Here is a 27,409-nt window from a genome sequence, read left to right as displayed (position 1 = left end):
TGTTTTTTTCTTCTTCATTATGAATTTTTTGACTGGTGTGGCTTACACTCCGGAGCGACTTATAGTTCGAAAAATATGGTAATGTAAGATATGTTTTATGGTGCACCGTGGAACATTCCAAACAAAGCAATAATATCTCCATGGAGACAAGTAGGTAGCGGACCCTCCACCAGAGAAGTTTTGCAGTACACCTTTAACAAAATATTATACTCTTATTATATTTTGTTCTTTGAATATTCAGCCGTTCTCAGAATGGCACCTTATAACAGGAACCCACGAAAAGTGTTGAAGACCCAAGCCAAACTCTGTAATTATAACTTTATGTAAATGTAATTCATGCGAGTTTATGCGTTTTGATAAAATAAACACATATTACCCACAGATGCGTGCTCATTGGACAGTAGAGGATAATTTGTTAAATGCCAATGACATTTAGTTTTGTATTTTCGGTCATATTTGATAATGGCTCTACTGTAATTACGCTAATGGACAAAACACTCTTAAACCAGCATCACCACAGTTTTCCCCAAAATCTAATAAATGTAATGACTCACTCGCTAATTGCAGATGAAAATTGCGGTTCAAACGTTACCGTGGCGATGCCCAGATGCTGCCGTGTTCATAATGACTTTGATTGTGCCGTGATTTCACAAGGGAGGCACCGGGAGACCACGCATCTCCCGGGGGGCCACAGTGCACTGGAAAAAACTCATTACATCGAATTACAGCGCCTGGAAAAAGCCTGGACTCAGATACCTTTATCCCGCTCCTCTGGGCCCCATGCAGTCAGCAGCTGTCATTTACCGTCCTCCCGCTGATGTGGAGTCCATATAAAACCTGAGCACAGCAGAATGTACTGTCTCTAAGGGCCAGGGTCGACTCTGGAATATCACGTATACCAACAGACAGAGGTGGAGATTAGTCAGTAAAAATATAGTACGCCATAGCTCTTTGGGATGTCAGGATGCGGTTAGCCGTTCTGAATCTAAACTGAGAATATGTTAGAATCTTCTTTATTCTTTTGTTGGGATGCACTGATATGATACTGGTATTGAATCAAAATTTGCAGGACTGGGTATCGGTTCCATGATATCCTGGTTGAACTCTTTACTGACTTTTGTAGAACCAGGATGTCTCATGATGTTTGAACTTTAATTCATACTAAGCTGTTCAGTAGGGATGTAACAATAACCGAAATATCTTGATATCGTGTCGTCAAACTTCTCACAATATATCGAATTACAAGTGTCTTTGTTTAAATTACGAGTTATGGTGCAGCAATAGCTAAAAAAAAGACAGAGGGAACTACATAGACCATGATCCTTTGCTCCATTTCAGTGTAGACTCCAAGAAGAAATAACAGTTCTAAGCACTTTTAAGTCTTAGTTCTTTGGATTAAGTCTTGTCAAGGCATTTTAGAGGAAAAAAGTAGTATATTCACAGTTTTGTCAGCCTCCACAAAGTATCGCAATAAATATCGTACCGTGAGGTTCATACCGTGACAATACCGTATCATGAGACTTGGATATCGTTACACCCCTATTGTTCAGTGGTGATTTGGGGGACACATGACAGTGACATAGCATAATCTGATCAATTTTGTAATACGTTAACTGTGTGAGAAAAAATGCCATGCCAATGTCGTCACGATATGAACCTCACTATACGATATTTATCGCGATATCGTGGGAAAGCTCACGATATGGTGGGGAGGCTCATGATTAGAGATGTAACAATATCCAAATCTCTCTGTACGATATTTTCACAATATACATCTCACAGTACGATATTTATTGCGATATTTTATGAAGGCAAAACTGTGAATATGCTACTTTTTCCTCTTAAAATGCCTTGACAAGACTTAATCCAAAGAACTAAGACTTAAAAGTGCTTAGAACTGTTATTTCTTCTTGTAGTCTACACTGAAATGGAGCAAAGGATCATGGTCTATGTAGTTCCCTCTGTCTTTTTTCCACTATTGCTGCATCATAACTCTTAATTTAAGCAAAGAGACTTGTAATTCGATATATTGTGATGGCCCACGATATTATTGTGAGAACTTTGACAATACGATATCACGATATTTCGGTTATTGTTACATCTCTACTACACAGGTATCGGTTAATACTGGATATTGGCAGATCCTTAAAGCCATAGTATCGATATTGATGTTGGAACTGAAAAAGCTGAATCGGCGCGTCCCTATTATATTACTATTGAAATGTTCCCCGTTGTGGGATAAAGGTTGTCTCATCCTGAATCAATCAGACTGCCTGAAAGTAAACATTAAACAGAAGGCAGCTGATCTCAGATGTCAAAGGCTAAATTTATGGTTGGAAAATTAATATGTTGGGTAAAGAAAGAAGGTTGAATAGTTTTTGTGGTCCAACATTGAACTCAAGTGTAGAAAATCGAAAATCCCTGTTTAAATGATTAATATTTCACATTTACTGTCACAAATCTAACGTGAAGAATACGTTATTTGTACCCATTTTTTCATCTAGGCCAGGGGTGTCAGACTCATTTTCACCACATTTGGATCATGTTTGTCATCAAAGGGCCGCTTGTAAAGTTAAGACTGCAACTGTAACGTGTAAAAGTCTGTATTTGATTTTTCATTTCATATTTAAGATTTATTTTTATGTTTTTTACCTTTTTATTATTTACTGGTATTCTTGCGCTTATTTGATTTTACTAGTTTTATTATCTTAATGAAGATTAGTAGAGTTAAGTAGAGCTTTAGTTTATATTTCTATTGGATATGTTTTATCTGTATTGTGTGTTTTGTTAATAAAATGTGCTGTAGAAATAAAGTGGATTGGATTTGATTTAAAGGTTTAAGTTAAAACATTCACATTAGTCCTTCAGTAACATTCATGAAATAGCCGTCCTTCTGCACCAATTTTTCTTTTCTTGGACATTTGTGGGGAAAAGTGATGAGTTTTCTTGTCCTCTTTAATGACGAGATGCAGTCACTTCACGGGAAACAACAGCAGTGCATTGTGGGAGATGTAGTAGCGGCACAGAGTCACAACGTAATAATAAATTATACCTTTGGATGTGGCCCGTGGGCTTTGGCCTCGCCACATGTGATCTAGGCTAATGTAGTTCATTGTTATTGTTATCTGTGCTATTTGTGTAGAAATGAGACTGCTGTGTGCTGTCTGCATCTAATTATAAAACCATTTATCCTCTGAGAATCGGTAAGTGCACTGTCAGCATGCAATTTTTTTGTTACTATTACCGTTCTGAAACTATAAACTCATAACGATGAAAAATAAGGATGGTATAGGATGATCTTTTGGTATTTTAACTTCCTTCTTCTCTTTGTGATTGCAACTCTGAAATTCTCCTCCTTGTCGTGTAAAGCTTCTCTTAACTTCCTGAATCAGTCAAAACTCGATATTTGTTTAAAATTTCTGGGCTGGATCCCTTTCCTACGGAAGCCCTGAGAGGCAAGAGAGAGAGAGAAAAAAAAGAGGCAGGTCATTTGGGCTCTATTTTCTAAGTGTTTTTTTTTTTTTTTTTTTTTCACCAACTCAATAAATAAATAAATAATTTTTTTTTAAATTCTACATTTTTTTTCAAATTTTTTTTTTCCATAAAAAATTTTCCATTCCATTTTTTTCCACCATTGATGTGGCTGATGAAGAAAAAAGTGTTTTTCCAGCATATTCTGAGCGTTTTTTTTCTTCTTGTTCTTCATCAGCCACATCAACAGTGGGAAAAAAACAAAACAAAACAAACACACACAGGAGGGAGAAACATTTTTTTTTTAGAATTTTTTTTTTTTTTTTTTTAGTTGGTGAAAAAAAAACACTTAGAAAATAGAGCCCAAATGACCTGCCTCTTTTCTTTTTCTCTCTTGCCTCTCAGGGCTTCCGTACTTTCCCAATGTGACTTATGTATTTACTGACTTAAGTACTTCATGCACTGTGTAACTTTTCTAGTGGAGGGTCCGTTACCTCCTCGTCTCCACGGAGATGTTGTTGCTTTAACCAGAATCCTTCATATCATTTCATTTAACATATCTATCTCCATGAAACAAAAAGTGACACCACAAAGCCAACTTACACGCGAGATCTGTGGAGAGGCACCCCAGCTCACGTTTTTAAGCTGTAATTTAAACTGAATAAATCCAAGATAGATACGTTTAATGCGACTGTAGAACATTTCACGCAAAGCAATAACATCTCCACGGAAAAAAAAATAAAAATCTCATGACAGACTCTCCACTAGAAAAGTTACACAATACACCTTAGAATTGGTATTGCAGTTTCAAAAGTGCAGTGTATTTTTCACACTTTGAGACATGGGGCCATGCTGATAAATATGATACTGCAAAATATGATGTAAGCATGAGGAAAACACAGCTGTGCAGAACTTTTTCCTACAACTTCAATTCCTTCCAAAAAGTATAGTACACATATCTCATTACCAACTTTGAAAACAGACTGGCTTATATTTTGCAGAAGATGCCTTATATCCTTGTCGTCATAGATACTACCAACCCCTGTAGCAGTTTTCCGCACAGTATGGAACTACATATAACACACTTTAGCCTCCTTACTAATCCACTCTGCACCAGCGCTAACGCAATGTAAGTAGAACTCTATAACTTTAAAATCTCTCTTGAAAACAACTTAGCAGTTTGATCAGCAACATTTGATCGCGTTACGGCAAAGATTCGATTTTGCGTCATAAATCAATGACAATTTGCCCCACAGGTGAACTTTCCTGCTTGCTTGTCAGAAAGTGGCTTGGATAACAGCATTACGAAGAAGTAAGGTGTGCATAAAAACACTTAGATGAGATGACCTTTACAGCGTATGGAAAATACATGGTCATGGTTTAAAAGGGCCCATATTATGTTATTTTCTGATCTACTGTGTGTTGTAATCAGTGTCGGGAAGGTGACTTTTAAAATGTATTCCCCTACAGATTACAGATTACATACCCAAAATGTAGTTTGTAACGGAATCCATTCAATTATTTAAGGCGAGTAACGTAATCTGAATACTTTGGATTACTTGATTTGCTGTAGAGAAGCAAAGACGAGGATATCGTAACATAAGATGTTTTGTCTGATAAAAGAAAATAAGATGCCCAGACTTTACTTAACCAAATTAAAAATATTATTGATAGAAGAAGAGGAGACACGTCCACACAGCAAAATCCTGTTTGACACATAGTTTAGACCTGGTTTGGACCTGGTTTGGACCTGGTTTTAGTCCTGGTTTAGTCCTGGTTTAGTCCTAGTTTAGACCTGGTTTTAGACCTGGTTTTAGACCTGATTTTAGACCTGGATTTAGACCTGGGTTTAGACCAGGTTGAGACTTGGTTTAGACCTGGTTTAGTCCTAGTTTAGACCTGGTTTAGTCCTAGTTTAGACCTGGGTATAGACCAGGTTTAGACTTGGTTTAGACCTAGTTTAGACCTAGTTTAGACCTGGTTTTAGACCTGGGTTTAGACCAGGTTTAGACCTGGTTTAGACCTGGTTTAGACCTGGTTTAGTCCTAGTTTAGACCTAGTTTAGACCTGAGTTTAGACCAGGTTTAGACCTGGTTTAGTCCTAGTTTAGACCTAGTTTTAGACCTGGGTTTAGACCAGGTTGAGACTTGGTTTAGACCTGGTTTAGAAATGGTTTAGACCTGGTTTAGACCTGGTTTAGACCTGGTTTAGTCCTAGTTTAGACCTGGATTTTAGACCTGGTTTTAGACCTGGGTATAGACCAGGTTTAGACCTTGGTTTAGACCTGGTTTAGACCTGGTTTTAGACCTGGCTTTAGACCTGGTTTAGACCTGGTTTAGTACTAGTTTAGACCTAGTTTAAACCTGGGTTAGACCTGGTTTAGTGTTCGGCAATGAGTGGAATTACTGGAAAAAAAAATAAATAAAAAATAATAATAATTAAATACCGCAGTGTAATCCATTTATTTCAACCAAGTATCTTTAATCCAATTACCACTCACTGAAACAGTAACTGTAACCAAATACAGTTACTCATAATTTGTACTCTGATTACATAACTCCGGTACATGTAATCTGTTACTCCAACACTGGTTATAATGTTGTTTCCTCATCACAAAGAGATCTGGAGTTGTGTTTTGTTTCATTCACACATGTTTAAAGGTGCACTGTGTAACTTTTGATTGTCTGTCACTTATTTCTATGGATATGTTATTGCTTTGTCTGGAATGTTCCACAGTATAACATTAAACAGCTCTACATCACATTTATTCAATTACAAGTGGTTTTACAGCTCAAATATCTAGAAAAATAGGCTTTCTGACTGTGGGCGGGGTTGCCTCTCCACAGAGCTGACCTGGAACTTGGTCTGGTTTGGTCCTAACAGAAAGCACTTGTTTTTCCAGCCAAGACTTTATACACTAGAGCTGGGCAAAAAATCAAGCTCAGATCGATTAGTTTGGAAGAAAGTGCGTGTTTAAAGGAATAGTTTGATCTCATTCATAAAAGATTTCCCAATGTCCAATGGGTTCAATATGATCAGCGAATACAATCTTTTATTTCTTTTGGACTACTTTTACTACTGAAGTTTGTTAAAAAAAAATAAAAAAAAATAAAAATGTGGAGGGGGAAGAAAAAAAATCTGCAATTTTATTTTCAGGCAAAATCATGCAGGCCTAATACACACTACATTCATACACCAGTGTACGCAGACAACAGGGGTGAGGTGGGTCAAGTGTCTTGCCCAAGGGCACAACTACAGCATCCATCTGTGTGAACTGGAATCGCACCGCCAACCTGTGGGCCAGTGGACAAACACTAGAGGTGGGATCAAGCTGTTGTTTTGTGAGTCTCAAGTAAGTCTCAAGTCTTTGACCTCAAGTCCAAGTCAAGTCCCAAGTCAAACACAGACAAGTACAAATCGAGTCTCGCGTCACTGGCCATAAGTCCAAGTCAAGTTCAAGTCGTCTGCTTTGAGATTCAAGTCATTTCAAGTCTTTAAACCTAGATTTTTGCAACTCATATGCATTTTAAACTAAACTGTACTTAAAAGTCATGATATATTTATATATAAGTATTTATATGGTTGTAGAAATGCAAATTTTTCCTTTTTAAATATCTTGACAAGACCTGAGTGTGAATAATTATGGTGAGAATAGAAAGAATTCAGATTTAAAAGTGTTAAATAACAGTTATTTTGTCATGTAGTCGGCACCTAAATGGAAGGATCATGTTCTGTGTAGTTCCCTCTGTTTTACTGTATTGTACTGCATATTACTGTAGTACATTTGATGGTACCACACCACAGTAGTTCAGTTACATCCAAAGTACCAAACAGAGAAGTGGGAGCGACATGTTCCAGTTTGTTCCTGTAAAATTAAACACTGCATGTATCGACTTTAAAGAGAGAAATTTTCTAAAAACAAACTTTTAAGAGAAGCGTCAAGTTTTTTCAAGTAAGAGTCAAGTCCCGAATCAATGACCTTCAAGTCCAAGTCGAGTCTCAAGTCCATTTTATCAAGTCAAGTCTCAAGTCCTAAAAATAGTGACTGAAGTCTCGAGTCCAAGTTACGACTTGCAAGTTCCCACCTCTGACAAACACTCCACCAGCTGAGATACTGCCCCACTTTTCCAGAGTTATTGTGCCACTGTACATTTTCACAATTTCTGATGGCTGTAGTTCACAGGCAAACTAACCAACCAGAGAAACACATGGTCAGTTCATGTACTTGTGTCAAAACAAACATGGCAGGTTTCAAGTAATTAACAACAACAGCTCTACCTTACATTTATTCAATTACAAGTGTTTTTACAGCTCAAATACCTAGAAAAACAGACTTTCTGACTGTGAGCGGGTTGCCTTTCCACAGATCTGACCTGTAATTTGGTCTGGTTTGGTCTCCATGAAGATAGGAAGGATTAATTCCAGACAAAGCAATAACATCTCCACAGAAAAAAGCATCTGATGGACTAAGAAACATTGTGTATTTCAGTTTCATTTCAGCCATGGAATTACCAATTCTCTTATGAACTAAAGGTAAAAGGTAGCTGTTCATGGGAAAAACTACCACTTCATGACATCGCAAGGTGGACCAGTGCATTGTGAGGATTGGAGATGGAGATAATAATAATGCAGGAATACTTAAATGAATGGAACAAGACACAACTCCAGATATGTTTTTGGAAGAGTCAGTTTTGCGTAACATAGGCCCTGTAAGCGACTGTAATCCATTATGCAGTGCAAAAAAAATGCTAATTTCGTACCAGACAGCAAAATGGAGAAGAAAACATATACAAAAGAGCGTTGAACTATGTAAATAAATACATTACAATAACATCATTTCGCCTGAGCAGCAGATGAAACTTGTACATTTATTGAAAACGCAAGTATAATCGAGTCAGCAGTTTGTGACTAAAAATAGAAGTGCGTGATATTGCAGAGAAAAGCAGAATATGAATTTGATTTGTCTACTCGAGTAATACAATCAGTTATTCAGCAGAGAGAGAGGGGAGCTGCCAGAGCAAAATGAGAAAGAGATGGATGGACTGACACATTGTATTGTGTGATGCTATGGATTCTCGTACATTATTTTATATAGGTGCTGAAAATAAGGTTTCATTGCAAGCAGCTGCATCGCTATTGTAATGATAGATGTTTGTTTTTATTGCTAATATATGTCAATGTGATGGTCATTAATACAAAGCTTAAGAATTCGTAACTGCTTATACAAAAAAAGAAAGAAAGAAATGAAAAAGCAGAGACCCTCACAAACGCACTGATCCTATAACTGCGCTATGTAACTTTTCTAGTTGGGGTCTGACACCTGCTTGGCTCCACGATGTTGTAGCTTTGCCAGGAATGTTCCACAGTATGCCATTAAACTTTCATGTATTCAAGTAGAGTATTTTTATTACTCTAACCTTCAAAACCTTCTTACTGTGAGCGCAGACAAGTCTACGTAGATCTGGAGTGTGTGTATTAGGGGTGTGCAAAAATATTGAAATATCGATATACTGTATCATTTAATGTGACGATACAGTATCGATATTGTGGGCTGTTTTATCGATATATCACCAAGAGTATTTTTTTATGTATTTTGCTAAATGATTTTGTTACAGCGCTGCAGTTTTGTTGCTTGTGTAGAGGAAGGAAACTCATTTATGTGACACGTTTGATATTTTTTGATTGTGTTTCATATTAACTTTGCACAAGAAGTGCTTTAACAAAAACTTTTAGTATCATAGCCATGATTTAGCCATTATTTTTTACTGAACTGTATCGAATCTAACTGAAATATATCGTATTGAATGATATCGAATCGTAAGCTCACTGTATCGAGATATGTATCGTATCGTGGCCTATATTTTGAGGTATGTATCGTATCGGCAACTTCTTAATGATACCCAGCCCTAGTGTGTATGGTCGTAATCAGGTTTAAAGTGCGTATGGTTTCAATGATTCACTAATTTATACATAATTTGGTGAGATTATACCTGTTGTGTCCAAAGCCTCAGCAGAATTTACACAGAAACATTTAGTATCATTTTTCTGATACTTTAAATACTATTTCAACAAGATAAAGGTGTTCTCTCTTTGTAGGAGCCATCTTTCTTTCGTATAGGCAGGTGTTAAAGGTTGTATGGAGGATTTTTTTTGTTTGTTTTTTTGTTTCAAATTGTCAATGATAGCATTATAGAGGTGCAGTAGCCTTGTAATTATGATGACCAAAAATAAGAGAATAAAAATTCATCAACTCTGGACGTGGTGGGGCTAAACATTTGCCAATAGATAACGACACTGCCTCGTTATCTGTGAGCTGACAGGCTGTCAATCAAACTCCCTACGTTTCTAGCGTAACTGACTTGCCTGCGCGCCGCCGGTACGTGGTTTATGTACGTCTGTCACGCAGTCCACAGACGCAAGCCGCACAGACGCTGTTTACTCCACCAACGCAACAGTTCTTAGCGGCTTTTTTGACCTATATCTTCCTCGCAGTTCGCACAAAGTTTGTTGCAATGGCAGACAAGAATCTACGAGCAGTTAGCCCCAAAACAAAGTCCGTTTTTGAGGTCGCTGAAAGAAGAAGACAAGGGGAAAAGCAGCGAAGCCAAACTAAGGTGATTCTTGAAGATTCATTCCAGCGATGGCGCGACTGAAGCAGACGCAGGGTCTAAAGACTGACGCACTGGTCCACAAACTACTCCTGGACAGGTCACTTCTGCTTATTATGAAAACGTACTTTATTTCCAAGAGTTAGACAAACGTTTTTCAGGACACGAAAGCGATACCCTATGTCTGAAAACTTAATTTCAAGGCAAAGAAAGAGTCCACTTGCTGCTGCGTGTTGTAGTAGTAGCTAGTTCATTCGCACGGAATCTCCGCGCCCCCCTCTCTGCGCCCCTCTCTGCCCGTTCCCCTCTTCTCCCTGCTCCTCACGGAATCTCCACGCACCGCTCCCCTCTCCTCTCCTCTCCTCTCCTCTCTCCTCTCCTCTCTCCCTGCTCCGCTCTTCTCCCTGCTTCTCACTTCTTGTCCGCGCACGAAATGTCTGCGCACCCGCTCCCCCCGCTCCTCACTTCTCCGCCTTGCCTAACCAACACTGTAGTTAGTTGTTTACAAGTCATGTGCAGCGCACCGGTTTCTAGCATAAGGATGAGGCGGAAGGAGGCGTTTCTACGTAGGAGCTGTAGGGGAGGGGGGGTGGTTTCACGCATGCGCAACATTTGAAAAAGGACAAACAGTCGCTGGATTTCTCGTTCCTTGGAAAATCCTCTATACAACCTTTAATTTGGGTCACTGTCTGTCTGGGCACAGGGTGACCTATATTCGGCTTGGCCACAAGGGGGCAGGGTGGAGTCAAGCCCTATATAAATGCACAGGTGCCAGTGTACTGAGTGTATGGGTGACAGGAGGTCACACAGTTTTTTCCCCTCTCTTTTTGGTCGGTGGTCTAGCTTTCACTACTCAACTCTGTAATATTATCGAACATCTTTTCATCCATCCTACTCCCTACTCCTTTCTGCTCTACGATCCAATGTGCCAATCAGGCCTGGATCCCCTGCACCCAGAAACGACAAAAGGTTAGGACTAAAATTGTCGCTACACTCTTTATTTAATTTGTTATAATTTCTGTGTAGATTAGAGGGGTTTTGGCCTAGTGTACAATATGGTTGATCTGGAACAGTTGTGAAATTCCCTAGAGCAGACATGCCCGCAATATAATTATATTTGTCCCACGAGATCATATCAAATATGTATTAGAGTTGGCTCGCCGGCTACAGATAGGCTATAGAGACATTATTTATTTAAAATGTTGTTATTATTTTATATTATGCTTGTTCTGGACTACTAAACTATTAAACTTTTAAATTTAAACTTAAAAATTTATTTTAATAAGAAAAGGTTTACGTATCTCAAAAGAAGAGAAAACATAGAGATGTTGTTGAAATTTTTCAATAAATATTTAGTTTGGCCCACAACTTCATCCCAGTTTTTAATTTTGGCCTCTGTGAATTTGAGTTTGCCCCCTGCACTAGAGTCATGTCATGATTTCCAACTAGGAAGTAAAATTCAAAGCCTTAAAACTGGTCAAAAACATTTAACTTTGAGAAAAACCTTAAATGTAATGTTTTTAATTGTGTTTTAGTAAAATGAGTAGTCCTATAGCCACTTAAAATAGGCACTTAAAATGTTATGTATGTGATGATTCTTGTTAAGTTTGGGAGCTATAAAAAGACAACTTGACATGGGATTGTGCACTCTGTCCACAAACTCTCTTGGTTTCCCTATGGAGTTTTCAGAGAAGAGACAGAAGCAAACATTCACTCCCCCTTGCTCACACCTTTATCCTCCTCACACACAGACCACAGCAGTGTGTGTCTCCAGTCCACTCTTTCCTCTTTCCTTCCTCATCCTCAGACCACATGCATATACAGCGTGCACATCACACACTTAAAATGAAATGGATGTCCCGTCGTTTCAAGTGCATTTTGCGTAAGTGTAGGTAAATAGGCTAAAAACCCAAACAGTTTTCTTCAGACGTTTAGTGACAGTGTGATACGTTTGTCAGAGAAGCAGAGTTCACTTGTCTGTAAAGTTGCAAACGTCTGCCTCCTCTGCTGCAGTGTCTCCCTCTGTGCCCCGTGTGTCAATCAAACCCACTTATTATGGGCTCATGTTTAGGTAAATCTCATTCAGGACTCACTTTGCATTGTCCTTTTACGGGGAAATGGAGAGGTGGAGGGGGCGGGACGTGAGGTGAGATCTCGTGTGCAATTTTCGCTCCAGGTGTGTTTTAGAAATCTGAATATTTTTCTATGTATGTGAAGCTCGGGTTTTCACTTTTCCTTCTCGTTTAGTCATAGTATCTGTGTACTACACCGTGGAGTAGAAAGGTTTAATACTAGGGGTGTGCAAAAATATTGAAATATCGATATACCGTATAGTTTAATGTTATGATACAGTATCAATATCATGGGCTGTTGTATCGATATATTGCCAAGAGTGTGTTTTTGGTATATTTTGCTAAATTATTTTGTTACAGTGTTACAGTTTTGTTGCTTGCTCAGAGGAAGGAAACTCTATGCAACTCATTTGACATTTTTGGATTAAAATATTTGTGTTTCATGTTAACTTGCACAAGAAGTGGTTTAACAAAAACGTTTAGTATCACAGCCATGATTTAGCCTTTATTTCTTATTGAACTGTATCGAATCGAATTGAAATATATCATACTGAATTATATCGAATCGTAAGCTCATTGTATCAAGATATGTATCGTATCGTGGCCTATGTATTGAGGTACGTATCGCATTGGCAACTTCTTAATGATGCCCAGCCCTATTTAATACCATACTATGAAACATCCAAGTAAAGCAATAACATCTCCATGGAGAAAAACATTTGAAGGACACTCCACCAGAAATGTTACATAATGCAGTAGTAAAAAAATAAATAAAACAAAGCTCATAGACACAACAGATTTCCTGTGCTACCACATGATGTCACAAGGTGGTCATAGTATCTGTGTACTGTTATAAAAATGATGTTTAAGGCCCCATCCACACTAGTACATATTCGAGTTGTTTTTGATGTGGATACAGTGTTCGTCCTCACTTGAAAACGGCTCCAGAGACGGAACGATCTGGTGCCGCCAGTTACCACGAATTCATTCAGCTCCGGCACTGTGTGGACGCCTGAAAACGCTGATACACTGATGTAGTTCTATGCGCCGCAAAGTAATTCACGTCAAAACGCTAAGAGGCTAGAATATATTCATATATATATACGGTCTGTGTGTACGACCTGCAGACGTATAATCTCTGAAAAGTTTAGCATGAATCATCTCCAACACGATAAAAGCACAGAACAGACTCACCATCAGCAGAACATCCCTCTGTCACAGAAAGAACACTCATAATCCACTGAGTCATGTCCTTTAGTCTGACAGAAACTGAACCGCATCAGCGCACAATAGCAAGCTTTTTTTGAGCGCTTAGTTTATGCAAATTAGCCATGCAGTTTTAAGTTTTGTTTCTGTAAAATGTAAACAAATATGCGCAAAGCTGTGTGGAGAGGGAAGGCTTGCGGACACAGAAACAACATGTCTGGACGCAAATCATTTCTGATACAGTGACACGGCGATTCGTTTCAGTGTAAACAAAGCCTAAGTTGCCCATCTTTCCTATCGCAAATGTAGATATTTTTGAAGCCATTCTGTAGAACATTCCACGCAATTCAAGTCAACTTTCCAATGCTGGCAAACCTTCCATCAGAAAAGTTCATCATAAAATATTACTATTTTTTTAATATATACAGTATATAATTTATTCTCTAGCATTTCTATGTCCAAAACCCAACCATACGCCCCATATGAAAAAAAAAACAGGAAAAAAAAATAAGAATTTACCACTGTCCTTAGTAAATCTTTATATAAGGTTAATATGTGCCATGTATGGTTTACTCCTGAAAGTGGCCCCTTTTGCATTTTTCTCATACAACTATATTATGAAAAACTAGTAAAGATAAAGCTCAATCCTGCTCAACAAAGCAAAATCCCGATCCCTCACTCAACCTTAGTTACGAATTTAAAAAGTCAATGCCAAAGCGAAAGGCACCAGCTGTTCACCAAGAAACACCTTCCACTGTAAAGAGCAGAAGATGTGATGTTGCTGTAAAGTCACAAGAACAAGAAAGTACAAGCTCAGCCTGTTTGTCTTCTGTACCTCTCGATTAACAAACAGGATCCCGCTTTGTTGGCGCTCCACACACAAAATGTTCGCTACAAACTCGGGATGATTTAGGCAGTTCAAAGGTTTCCTTTTTCATCCTTCCCGTGGATTAATCCTGCCCATCGCCTTCGCCTTTCACTATTTTTCAAATCCGTTGGGCAGGGAAACAGTCTGAATGGAGGTTTGCAGTCACACAGATCTGATTCCCTTTTGAATCTATGGAGTTCACAAATACATTTCTTCGAGCTGTTTTCCACTGTTAGGATCCAACAACCACACAATTAACAATGTCCGAATCCCAAAACTAAAATATGACAATATCAGAACCAGAAACAAAAAGAGATATGGTTCAAAAGACTTGAAAAGATCAGCTTTGTCAATTCACTGTGATATCAGTGGAAGAGTGGTATGTCTTGTGTTTTTTTAACGTTGTAATGCAATATTCGCATTACTGTGTTTACCCCCATGCTGCCCAACACACACACACACGCACAGTGATAATTTTCTTTCTCACTCTCATACACACACAACACAGCAACTGATCTTAAGGAAACAATCATCTCACTTGTTTTTCTATGATTATGTAGTAAAAATGACCTTTGTCCAACACTTGTAAGGATATTGCATGTGGGATTAGTGTCATATTCAGCCCTTGCAGGTTACAAAGTTTTATATGGTTCATGCTGCACATATTTACCAAAGATCTTGATATTTTCACTGTGATATACAAATCTTTGGGATTCAGATAAAACTTGTTAAAATGGTGTATGATTTGTCTGTAACTTTTCCATATGGGCCGCTAAATTAAACTACTGGTTACTTCTAATAATGCTCCAAAATCCTGCTACATATGCCACACTAGATAGAACATTTCAGACAATCCAAGTCAACTTCTCTAAGCTGGCAAACCTTCCATCAGAAAATTTACACCATTAAATTATAAAACCTTTAGCGTTTCTATGTCTAAAACCCAACCACTGCTAAACTAAACTGCTGGTTACTTCTAATGACGCTCCAAAGTCCGGCTACATTTACTTCACCATTACCTCCAGCAGGACAAGCCATTTGCCAATTTCCAAACCGCTCCCAAACCACACAGCACTCCGCTCTGTCACTTTTTTTTTTTTTTTCTTTTTAGCTGAGGTACACCATCGCACTCAATCACTATTAGTTAACCCCCCGCTACCCCAGCATCCTTGCCCCGGGGGACGCACTATTTTGCATATGATGTAGCGGAAATAATAACTAGATGAATCATTGAGGGAGGATGTCACTTTCCAGAGAGCGGATACCTGGGCGTGCGTGTGTGATGGATGGGGGAGCAGGTCAAGGCAAAATCATGTCCAAAATAATGCACTAAATGTGTGAAGTGAAGGGGCGGGCTCTGTGTTCATTTTATGGTGTTATGAGCACAGTCAGGGTCATGGACTGGACTGTTTAAGTGCTCACGTTCATCATGTTGATACTTAGTCCTGGTTTACATATGTGTTTTGTGTGTTAGTTAGAGCCTGGCTATATATTTTAGAAAATCTTATAAGCCAAAATAAAGATCTTGTCATTATTTCATATTTGTAAAATAATGCAAAAGTGAAGTTTACTTAAGAATATTGTTGGGCAAGGCAAAATGTTCCAGTTCAAGAAAGACCTAACTAAGTCTTTGTTAGTTTACCTGATCAGCCAGTCCCTTCTACGTTCTGTTTGATTCCAGAAGGGTCTAGAACCGGACCACAGAGCGTGAAAAACCTCCCATCCAAACGGTCCAACCACAGCTGCCAATTTGTATCACGTGCACCCCGTCTTGAAAATCCTCATAACATTCAGACCAAAATGTATAACTTCTTTTACCTGTGATGAGTAATAGTTTGGTGCTTCAAGTGTTGATTATGAGAAAATCCTGTGAAGTAAGAAAGCTTTTTAGAAATATCTGTGTGCATAGGGTAGAAATCCATGCATATTTGGGAAATCCTTGCATCTTTGGCTGTAGTTGAGCGTAAAATAAATCTTCAAAACTGCTTTCGTTTTCGTACTGAAGAAAGCGTAACCGTACATTTTCAATTTGTGATTGTAATTCTTGATGTTGTAGCTTTTCAATTCGTATTCTGATGGATAGAATACACACAATACATTTTATTTACGACTGGACTCATTCGAGAGTTTACGAATATTTATTTTATGCTCAACTACAGACAAATATGCACAGATTTCCCAAATATGCACGGATTTCTATCCTATGCACACGAATATTTCTGAAAGCTTTGTTACTCCATAAAATCCACACTGTTTCTCAATTCTTCAAAAAAAAAAAAAGTTTTTTGTCCTTTTTAATGTGTACGCAGCCATGTTTGTTTTTGACACACAGAGGGCATGTGTCTCTCCAGTGCGTTAATCTGCCTGTCAACTGGCAGACTTTGACAAAACTTTACAAAGACGAAGTCTCTGTAAATAATAACAGGAATAGGAAGTGAGCATTGGTGCACTTGCTCCATTGACTCTGGCTCCAATTGACTTTAAGTTGAAAAATGATCCTCTCTCTCTTTAACTGCTGCAGTGAAACTCATCATTTTGGTATTAAAATGTTTGTATTAATTATTATAGTATAGTGTTTTAAAAATAAATGTCTAATATGGAACTCCACTCCAAATTCGCTCTCATAAAAGCCTTGTGAGCTTCATTTGACTGGATTTTAATCATGTGACGCTATGCTTGACGTCACACTTCCTTAGTCCCCTTCTTTATACAGTCTATTGTTTATGTATATGTCAAACAAGCTCTGTGTTGGTGAAAAAGAATTTCCCCTGGGGGACAAGAAAGTCCAAAGTCTAATATAATAATTAGGATGCTAAGAATACGTATGGTAAGTGAGGAATAACTGAACCACTGCAAAATGTTTAAAATGAACATGGTCTGTTTGCACATCTAAGCCCGAAAATAGATCAGTATCCACCCCGGTTTAGTCTTTTTTCATAGCCTTGATTTAGTCCTGGTTGGGTCCTTTTACAGTCTAGTTTTAGTCCTGCTTTAGTCGTGGCCACAGTGGAGTTCAGATGTGATTAAAGCGATGATAGGACGGTGGTGTCAGTGCGCCGCTCTTAATGGCTAATGCTGGGAGATGTGATGGGAGGAGACAGCAGTGTTAGAAATGCCTCCAGCCCTCACCCACAGAGGCGCACGACACATGGAGCTGCCACCGCCGCCGCTGCCACGCACACCCATAAGCACGGCCCCACCGCTCACCGCCACGCTCGCTGCAGACGCGCATAATTAGCCTTAGCGCACAGAACAATAGCGAGTTGACACTCATTGCTTTTGACATCTCATCGGACTGGAAATAAATATTCAGGGGGAAATAATGATGATGATTTCACTTATTTGGATGGATTCAGAGTGGTAATTGGTAACGTAAAAATGTGTCAGAAAGTCAATGAACTGGCTTAAAATTGTAAAAATATAGGGCAGAAACTAAAAACCGTCTTCAGCTTTAGTAAGCCAAAGCGTCACGTGTCTTTCAAATAATTATTTTAACTTCAGCAGGGGAGTAAAGTAGGCTCGTCATTTGTTTATTTAAAACTGGGGCACATGGCTGTATACTATTTCCCCCATAGACTATATTTGCTTTTACAATAGAGTCCATGGGGAAAAACTAAATATACGCTGCTAATTTACAAGAATACAGTGCCAAATTTGACAGCTGTGTCCTTTCTGCATGTAGTAGTAAAGTATTTTTTCTAAAGGCAAAAAGAAAATCAGTGGAGTAGCAGCTCTACTCTAAGCCTTTCCTGGGTGACTGATTCTTCACTATCTTTAAGTGAGTGCCCAGTAAAATGTGGATGGGGCCAAATTTTTCTGACCGAGCCCAGCCCCCGTCCCACAGAGCAGTGATCAAATTCAACCCGAGCCCAACAGGCATTAAGATATCTGTGTTCTTACCCAACACAGTTCAAATCACACTGTTTTCATAGGCCTAATGACACAGAAAGGATATTATTTGTGTGGCCTCTAATGGACACAGAGACACAAAATATAAACTCAGGATATAGCGAAAATAATGAGAATGCTTCATTACTCACCTCTCATAAAGTGCAGCATCTCATCCATATTATCCATAGAAATTGTCCTCCGCAAATAATCGATCAATCAATCAAACAAACTTTATTTATAAAGCGCTTTTCATACAAAACTGTAACACAAAGTGCTTTACAGTGATTAAAAACAATCCCACATTTCCATCCACCCACCCACCAACCCAATACTCACACCTGCCCGACCTCACACAACCAGACAACCCAAACACGCACACACACACACACACAAACACGGTAAAATACATAAAACGACACATAGTAAGATGTGAGGCTGAATACAGGCGAACCAGTTGAGAAAGCACCATCAGAGGAGACGTCTACACCAGGAGCAGAGAGACGTCCACCACCACCAGGAACCACCACAGGAGTCCAGGGGAGAGATGAAGCCTAAGCACCAACTCTCCACCAGGAGCCCACGGGACAGAACCCGGCAGCCACAGCCGACCTCCACTCCTGATGCAGAGGCTCCTACAGAGGAAACACTGGAAATCCTAAAAATATGCCTAAAATAAATAAATATAATAGAATGTGTACAATAAAAACAAGTAAAAGTATAAGATTTCAATCAAAAGCTAAACTAAAAAGGTGGGTCTTGAGCCTACTCTTAAAAACATGAATGTTCTCTGCAGCTCTGAGCTCCTCCGGCAGGCAGTTCCATAGACGAGGGCCACAGTACTGAAAAGACGCCTCTCCGTGAGTGTGTGTCCTGACTTTGGGAATGACCAGGAGCTTGCTGCCGGAGGAGTGCAGGGTCCACGAGGGTTCGTAAGGTAAAAGCAATTCTGAAAGATAAGAAGGCCCAAGACCATTAAGACATTTAAAAACCAGTAATAAATAATGGCACCCAGTCCACAAAAACGAGCCGCTAACCCAGTTTGAAGCATTCTTTAAAAGTAAAAAGGCGAAAGTAGATCATGTGTGTTTGTTTACATCCACACAGCGCACAGATTTAGATGAAGCTGCAGATCCCCGATAATGACTGTGTACTTTATCCTAGAGTGACCATATTTCTGTTTGTGAAAACCCGGACACTTTACGGGGGATGGGGGGTGGGGCCTCGACAGTGAGCTACTCTCACCTTGCAAACTGTGCACATGACGGAAAATGGGGAATTTCTTGTACAAGTCATCGTTAAATGCACATTTGTGCTTCGGCATGTTGCAGACTGACTGACTGTTTGTGTCTGCTCGCTCCTTCTGAGAGCACAGAAAACTACGAGAGACGCTTAATTTAATGGCCCAATGAAAGATAATGAAAACCCAGACATTTCCATCACTTAAAAAAAACAAAAACACAGACACCCCAGACAGGACGCAAAAAATGGACATGTCCGGGGAAAATCAGACGTTTGGTTACCCTACTTTATCCCTAATCTTTTATGCTTTAAAAATCTCATATCCCAAGTATTGCACCACATTTCACAAATGATAACACAGTTTGACAGAGCACTGCACTTCTGACTAAACTAGAAGTGCAGTGCTCTGATATTTTGAACACTTAAGAGTCTCAAAGTGAGTGGTTTTACTGTAGACAGGAAATACAGCTGATGCACTGATGTGTCCGAGTCCGACCTGAGCCCAAACAAAAGTTCTAAATATCCAAACTTTCAGGTTCTGACAGGTCCCATCGCACTTTGGTCAGGTTTCCATCCTCTAGTGCCAACTACCAGGAAAGTCATTTTAGGTTGAGGACTAAACTCAGAACTAAACCTGGTTTATTTAGACAGACAAGAACCAGAACTAAACCAGAACGTGTGCTTTCAGGCTCTGGCTCCCAAATTATGGAATGCCCTGCCCCTAGCCCTACATGAGGCAGACTGTGTAAACTCTGCAGCTCAAGACACTGCTCTTTAGACAGGCTTTTAGTTAACTTTGTCTGTAATTCCTCTGTTCTTGTTTATGTTGTTTTTGCTCTGTAAAGCACTTTGTGATTTTTTTTTTCTTTTAATCTGTGAAAGGTGCAACTTATTTAAACCAGGACTAGAACAGGACTAGACCAGCACCAAACCAAGTCCACATTAGGACTAAACTGGGTGTAAACCAGGACCAAACAAGTACAGTGTGAACTTGCAGCACCATTGCTTGTATATGGATCTAAAAAATTGCTCATTAGCATTTGTGAAAGTCATTTCTTAGTGGTAAAATCTAATAAGTTAACCTTACTTGAAAAAATCTAGAAAACCGATTGCCTTGAAAAATCTAACTCGAGTGGACTGTGAATCTAAAGCTGAGTTTTTCCTCAGTGCAGTGCCCAGTAAATTCTTCTTTCATTTAACTGGGCACAGCTCCTTGACACATAATAGTTAGCGTTAACCGTTGCTCCACTTGGATCCCAGAAAACTCCAACCGTAAAATCCATCCTACAGTATCAACCAAACATCCCGCTGTGCTCCTGCATTCTGTTACCGTGTCTTTGCCATTTCTTTTTTATACGACCCGTAGACACGAACAGAGATTTACCTCATCGTCCTAAATAGTGGACAGACTGGAGAGGGGATAAAAGCCAGCTCTATTGTTAGAGAGTATGACCCAGGACCCAGCCTCATCCACTTTACAGCCTCTCAGTCTTTTCAGGAAAAACCAGAGTGGCTGCTGGTGCACATGGCTGAATACATAAACAGGGGAAGCCCAGATTGTTTATGGTTGCAATATAGATTTTATACAGCTCCCCGGAAAAAGGGAATTACACCCTAAATTACAAAGATGTCCGCCGGAGTTGTCAGATGGAGAAGTTATGTGTTTGATAGCGTGCAGTGGTAGTACGGGCGAGAGGGAGAAGCAGAGGAGCAGAGGAGTCTAGAATGGGGCCTAGTGGAGACGCTTGACCTAGACTACGCAGAGTCAGCTCAAAACAAAGTTACTCAAAGCCCCTGATAGAAACAATAGAGCAGATGTGGCCGTAAAAGCGAAAGAAGTGAGGGGAAACAAGCGTGGTTTATGTGAATGCAGGCAGCTACCGATTACAGTTAACAGTTATCAAATTAAGAAAGAACACATGAAAAAATAAACAAACCAGACACACAATTGTAGCCATAAAACATAACAAGGAAATAAGAAATAAAAGAAATACAGATAATACAAAGTCGAGGAATGATATTTGCCCCTTTTAGCGTCTCCAGCTGAAGACGATATTTAGTTTGGCCCGAACCAACAGCCTCAAGATGCATGAAAAATATTGATATTACTCCAAAGATGGTACTGCAAAATGTGGCAGTTTGCAGTAAAAGAAGGTTGTGGGTGAGCTTGTACTACATTTTTCTTCGATAATTTGGGACAAAAACAGTTCTACATATCGGCAAAAGTCATCGGACATACAGTAGGTCCCTCTGGATTCTAAATAATCAGTATTGGCCATGAAAAAATGTGTAATGACTGATCTCTAATTTGAAGTGATTTATCTGAGAGATGTCCGTCTGGTCCAGGAGTTTGGTGGTGTACATACAGTAGAAATATCTGGACCCACATCCAGCAGCTCATCCGGACCAAAACTGGATATGATCAGCAAGAATCAAAACAAAAAAGCTATTAAAACATATAATATCTACAGGAAAAAAATATCTATAATTTAACTGTATTTTTCCCCCTGCGTTTGATTTATTTAAGTATATGTTATTAGTAGGGGTGTAACGATATGCAAGTCTCACAATAAGATATCGTCTTGGTATGAACCTCGCGGTACGATATTTATTGCAATATCATGGGAAAGCTCACGATATGGTGCGGAGGCTCACGATTAGGAATGTAGCAGTATCCATCTCTGTATGATATTTTCACGATATACATCTCAACGGTACGATTTTTATTGCGATATTTTGTGGAGGTGAACAAAACTTAACTAACATCACTTAACAAGACTTAATCCAAAGAACTAAGACTTAAAAGTGTTTAGAACTGTTATTTCTTCTTGTAATCTACACTGAAATGGAGCAAAGGATCATGGTCTATGTAGTTTTCTCTGTCTTTTTGTACCTATTGCTGCATCATAACTCTTAATTTAGGCAAAGAGACTTTGATATATTGTGATGGTCCACGATATTATTGTGAGAACTTTGACGATACGGTATCACGATATTTCGGTTATTGTTACATACATAGTGATTAGGTTCTTTTTTCTGACCTGACAGTTTGGACTGCTCACTGACGATCTTTCTCAGAGTGGTGAAGGTTAGTGGATAATGGTGGGGGGGCAGGGAGGTTGCGGTGGCACTCTTAGGGACAATATTTTCACTGACCGGAGGCGTATGTGAGAAGACGCGACGCATGGGAGGAGGCGCGGTGCATGGTTCACGCGGCATGGTTTAGTCCTGTTTAAATCCTTTTTAAGTCCTGGTTTAGACCTGGATTAGTCCTGGTTTAGTCCTGGTTTTAGTTCTGGTTTAGAGGCGTGGCCTGTGTGGCGTACGGGGGGAGGCACGGTCCACTCAGAATATTAAGCGAGCACACATGGTCCACGCGGCGTATGGGAGGGGGTTCTCACTTTCAGGGCCCAATACCAAGCGACGCATGACCCAGTAACGGTCCACAGCCCGGGAGTTGGGGAACACTGCTATAAATCGTATGTATTGTTTGTATAATTTTGACATCCCTAGTTATCCCCTGCCTTGGTATCTGTATATTTGAGTATGTCAAATAAAAAAAAAATTTAAAATATAAATAAAAAAATGGGGAAAGGTGGTTTAAGTGTATGCTCAAAAAACATCTAAAACTGATTTAAAGAGCCTGTACCTGATTTTCATTTCTTCTGCTTGAGATAAATGCAATTTATATTATGTAGTCTATTGTAAATGCAGATAACTGAGAAGAAAAAGTAAGTTAAAGGTGCATCATGTAACTTTTTAGTTGGGGGTCCATCACCTGCTTGTTTCTATGGATATGTCATTGCTCTGACTGGAATGTTCCACAGTGTGACACTACACAGCTCTACCGTACATTTATTCAATTATAGTTGCTTTTATAGCTCAAAAATACAAAAACAGACATTCTGACTGTAAGTAGGGTCGCCTCTCCACAGATCTGACCTGTAACTTGGTCTGGTTTGGTCTCCATGAAGATAAAAAGGTTTAATACCAACCAAACTATGAAACATTCCAGACAAGGCAATAACATATCCATGGAGAAAAGCGTCTGACGGACCCTCCATCAGAAAAGTTACACAATGCACCGTTAAACCTTTCCGTCTTACAAACCTTTTTGTCGGGTAATAATGTCACTTACTTTAGAAAACAACAATTAGAAACAAGAATCATGGGAAACAAGAACCTAACACCACACCAGCTGTTTCTGTGTCGTGGTGCTGTATCAAAGTCGTACAAAAGACTAAGTGGGTGGGGATACAGTTCACACGTGTTAATATTTGTTTACATCGTAACTCATTTGTTCTGTTACTGGCGCCTTGTTGCCATGATACAAAAAAATCTAATCTCACAAACATGGTTATATAAACTTCATAGAAAATCAAATTGGCCCATTTTTATCTTTTATACCAATGTCTGATAACAAGTTGTGGAGGCAGCAAAAGATAACTCATTTTATGTTACAGACTAAACCCAGAACTAAACCAGGACGAAATCTTGCGAGTAGTACATTTATTTAGTTTTCCATCTTCATCAGACAATGCAAGGATGAGTTATTTATACTTGTGAAATTCCAGTGCCTCTTCTCCGTCTGCTCCTGTACTGAGACTCACTTTCAGGGCACTAGAGTCTCCTAACCTTTTGAAAGTGGAGTTTGACACTGCTTGTGCTTCTCTCCTCTCTCTGCCCTGTCTCTCTCTCTCTCTCTCTCTCCTCTCTGCACAGGGCCCTGCAGTCGGCTCTGGAGACTGGAGCCAGGCCAGTGGAGAATGTCATTGAGTAAATGGGACGAGGCTGGTATGATAAATCTGCCTGTGTCTGCGGATCACAGCCTTTACACTGTGCCATACTGGATTAGGCCGTTTTCTGAGGAGAACAATAGGACGCATACTAAAAGGCAAAAAAAGTAAACTCAGAAGGGCTCATACTTTGGCTTTCTTAGTCATTTATATTGAGAGGATAGAGGGGTCTGTCTAGTTTTTAATTTCCCCAACATAACTCAACTGCTGCACTTTCACTGCTCAATATTGTTGGGCAGTGAAAGTTTTGTTAAGAAATGATGGTTGTTATTACAAGTGCACTATGTCACTTTTCAAGTTTGGAGCCTGCTACCTGCTTGTCTCCTTGGAGATAATATTGCTTTGTCTGAATGTTCCAGAGTATGCCATTAAACATATCTACCGTATTTTTTCAACTATAAGTCGCACATTTTTCATAGTTTGGGTGGTCCTGCAACTTTCCCATACTTTGGTGGGACTTATATATTAAAATTTTCACACTGACAGTCACGAGAGGCTCTAGGCTTGTGTGTCAGTATCTGCTGCTCCTGTTACTCCTGTACCACTGTAACTTCACTCTACTGCACATGTCTCTTGCAGAAAGAGTCTCTCTGTCCTGTCATGTCAGTTGATCACACCATTACTTCTGTACCACTGAAAATTTAAAGCAACTTATAAAGACAAATGAGAAGACAAATGCTCCCAAAATGAAAATTATATTTGGAAGATTACAAGCTGCAAGTAGCGAAATGTGCAGCAGAAAGACGAATTGAGCAGCAGAAAGTTTGAAGTGAGCAAGAAACTTGTGACAACTGGGAGGGAGCACCATGCAACTTTCCTGGAAGTCACTGGATGGATGGACAAAGCCTGGACTTCAGTGACAACCGAAACCATCCTGTCGGGATTCAGAAAGGCCGGAATAATTCTAACTGGAACTGATGCTGAGTCTGATGACAGCTATGCAGAAGAGGAAGCGCCGCTCCGTTTACCACCAGAGGTCACGGAGTTGCTCAGAAGTGACACCGAGGATGAAGAATTCAATGGATTTAGTGATTTTGAGTGAGATGGAGAGTTTGGTCAACTTGTTCTGTTCTGTTGTTTATGCTATAGTTATCTGAAGAATTGTTACTATAGAACTGTTTACTATAACTTGCCTGTCAAGATGAAATGTCCGTTCCTTGTTTCTGATTTTTTAAAATAAAATTTCCCCAAAAAGTGCGACTTATTCATGTTTTTTTCTTCTTCATTACACAGTTTTTTGGCTGGGTCGACTTATACTACGGAGCGACTTATAGTTTGAAAACATACCTAGAGAAACTGACATTGTGACTGTGATCATGGTCGCCTCTCCACAGATCTGACCTGTAACTTGGTCTCGCTTAGTCTCCATGAAGATAGAAAGGTTTAATGCCATACTGTGAAACCTTCCAGACAAAGCAATGACATCTCCATGGACAAAAGCATTTGATGGACCCCCCCATGAGAAAAGTTACGTAATGCACCTTTAAAGTTACTACTAAAAATAAAGTGTGGCTGTAAAAAGGTGTGTATCGAGTAACTGTCCGCCTCTTTAAAACAGTTTGTCAGTGTGCAATCCAAAATAATTGAAAAGCTGTTATTGCCAAAGGGAAAATCCTCATTGAAAAACTCGTCATTTCATTGTCAATAAAAAGCCTGTGATAATGGAGCAATGTTAACATCCCAAAGATCTATTAACATATTCTGTACTAAATCCCTTTTGGAACACAGTGGCCAAGCCTGTCTGTGCACGCTCTAATTATAATTTCACACTTATTAGATGAAGTTGTAACGAGCAGAGTGTCCAAGAAATTCTGCAAGAACCGCCGGAAATGTAGCTCGATAAAAAAAAAGGAAAAAAATTTTGCTAACAGTTGTATTGTTTGATATTCACAAACACACTAAAAACCCCTCCACGTGATTCGTAACGTTGTCATATTCTTTAATTTGTCATGTAAAAAATTATTCTTTCTGAACTTTAACACCTTTTTATTTGTTACCAAGGACAATAGAATAAACTAAAGGATTAATCAAGTAAAGACAGATTATTTTAAGAGTTAACCGCCTCTAAATATGTGTGTTTTTTTAGTGTGTGTTTACATGCACAACTGAAATCAGATGATCAAAAGGCAGATGTATGTGAATCCAATGACGTTTTAGAGTGCTAGTGTTATTTGGATGTAAAGGAGCAGTATGTAACTTTTTGGAGGGGGAGTACGCGTCCTGCTTTTCTCCATGGACATTGTACTGCTTTCCCTGGAATCACCCACAATATATTATGTAATGACACTTTGCAAAATGTCTTTTATTTCATTGTTTAATGTTTTGCATGTTTTTATGTTGTATTGGTTTTAAGGTGAAGCCTTGAATGTTGTAAAGGGTTCTATAAATAAAGTTTGATTGATCGATGATTATTTTAAACTACATGGTCATTCATAAAACCTTTAAAGCTGACTAAGCTAAAATACAGACTTCTTAAAGGTAACTTATATCTTTAAGTTTATGTATTTAGATACAATAGTTTTTCTTTTGAGTAGGAAATCCCCATGCAGTTTAGATCAGGTCTCAAGAGTGTGTTTACATGCACATCAGTATCCCGGTTTCTTCATGGTGCATGTAAACACAGTACCCTGATTTGAGTATCCCGATTATTAGAAAACAGGTTACTGTAGCTGGTATATTCCCATAGTAACTGGGATACTGTGGCATGTATCCTGGTTACTGCAACATAAAGTTGAGTGCGCATGCATCCAAAAGACAAACATTTTCCAGTCTTTTCACCACAACAGTAGCGACATAAATAAAGTGACCAACATAAATAAAGTGACCATACAACATGAGTGAAATGACTGTAAAAAAAGAGCTACGCTAAACCTGCACACGTACAATCTGCACTTATCTGACCTGTACACATGTGATCACTGAAAAGCTAAAACATGAACTATCTCCTATACGATACACGCACAGAACAGACTTACCATCATTAGCTACTCCTCTGTCACAGAAAGAACACACATAATCCACTGAGTCCTGTCCTTTAGTCTGAAAGAAGCTGATCGCATCAGCGGCACCAGGAGCGAGCTGTTTTTATCACTGCAAACAGTTTATGTAAATTAGCCATGCGGTCTTAAGTTTTGTTTCTGTAAAACATAAACAAATGTGATCAAAGCTGAATTATATTATCAAACGGGCTGATGTGGCTCTATAGTGGTTATGGTTTATATGTTGTAAAGTTGAGTTTATTTATGCAGAAGATTTTAA

This window comes from Boleophthalmus pectinirostris, unplaced genomic scaffold (genome assembly GCF_026225935.1).
Source record: "Boleophthalmus pectinirostris isolate CB_2022bp ecotype Guang Dong unplaced genomic scaffold, ASM2622593v1 HiC_scaffold_8, whole genome shotgun sequence".
Lineage (NCBI taxonomy): Eukaryota > Metazoa > Chordata > Actinopteri > Gobiiformes > Gobiidae > Boleophthalmus > Boleophthalmus pectinirostris.
The sequence above is the reverse complement of the archived record's forward strand: the minus strand, read 5'-3'. Positions refer to the sequence as shown.